The sequence below is a fragment of the Haliaeetus leucocephalus genome, unplaced genomic scaffold, assembly GCF_000737465.1.
Source record: "Haliaeetus leucocephalus isolate CR32 unplaced genomic scaffold, Haliaeetus_leucocephalus-4.0 Scaffold944, whole genome shotgun sequence".
Lineage (NCBI taxonomy): Eukaryota > Metazoa > Chordata > Aves > Accipitriformes > Accipitridae > Haliaeetus > Haliaeetus leucocephalus.
In genome coordinates, this window is record NW_010973380.1 from 2094893 (window position 1) to 2096485 (window position 1593).

Below are 1593 nucleotides of genomic sequence, written 5' to 3' on the forward strand. Positions count from 1 at the left end.
ATCCGCTCCTCTCCTTCGTTTGTGTTATATTACCGATTTTCTGGATTAATGCATCAGACGCAAGAACTGCAGAGATGCTCAAAGTGCATTTTTTCCTCAAATTGTTTTCAAAATAACATTTAGTTGCTTTTTAATGAGCGGATGTGGCAGTGAAGAGAAGTCCTGCTGAAGCTATCGCATCTGCTTTACAACTCCCACTTCGTCTCGTTACTCACTTGATCACCTCTCCCAGGAATCCCGGGTAGACACGCAGTTGAACAGGCTTCTTGGTTTACTGGCCAGAGTCACTCTCACCTCCAGAACAACCCACTTCAAGTTGCGCTCGGTCTAACAGCACGACTATTTAATTGCCAGTCTGACATTACTTTTTTTTTTTCCCCCAAAGGATGACAAATCAAGCCAAGGGTTAACAATTTTTATTCACCCCACGGACCTGGAAAGAACTTGTACTTTCTGAGCTATCTGCAATTCCACAGGGAGCTTGATTGAAGCACCAGTAAAACCAGCAGCAGCCAGTGGTTGTTTTCTGCCCCCCAGTGACAAGGTCAGATGCTGCTTTGTCTCGCCTTTGCTTTCTGCTTCAGTTCACCTCGCAGGTTATGTGAGGTTTGCTGCGAAGCATGGCCGATGCTTCTTCCATCTTTTACCTGTAACACAACAAACAAATGATAAGACATGTAAAGCATTTTTTTTTCAAAAAAAAAGTATTAAGAAGTTTTTTAAAAAAAATATTTCATTTTAGGAGGCAGACTGGGGCTAGAAAAGCAGTTCTACCTCTGGGTGCACCATAGCAGTTTTTTCCACTAATTAGCATCAGTATCCAAAGGCAAAATGAGGCCACCAAGATGTCAACCCAGTGATGTTTTGCTACTCTGTGTGGTAAAAGGGGACTTTTTTTTTTAACTGCCCATAATATGGCAAATACATATTACACATGCACACGCATACATTTTCTTCTCCTACGGTTAGCTAAATCTTTTCCCCGCTGCTCCATATGCACTCATAGTTCCAGCTAGGGAAATTACACCCTGAGACAGCAGATATTTTTATCTTTAATGCACCATATGACAATATGCAAAAACACAGAATACAAAAAGGAGCCTTGTGGAATACAAAAGCGAAATCACATGGCAAGGAGGGAGCTTATTTATACTACGTGCATGCCTTCCATGGCAACCTCAATTAACACCGCGTGTGTTCATCAAATATATGATACTGTAAGGTATATGTCACCCTTTAAAAAAAAAAAAAAAAAAAGGCACTGCCTCAAAACACCATCAGAACATTTTTGGATATAAAGACGCAAAACCGCGTTACTGTAAACAGAGCAACTTCTCCGGGACCGGCTCGGTGACTTCGGGCAATTCTTTACACAGTATTTTGGACTCTGCTTTTAAGTAGCAAGATGATTAAAACGGGGGCTCTGGCGGGGCGCGCTCCCCCGCGGAGCAGATTTGGTGTTTCGTTTGGGTTTGGTTTTTTTTTTTAATTATTATTTTTTTAATTTTTTTTTTTTTTTTTTCCAGGGGAAAATGAGCTAAGCTGACAGAGGCGCGTGTGGGAGACACAAGCCCGCCGCTGCCGGTGCCCCGA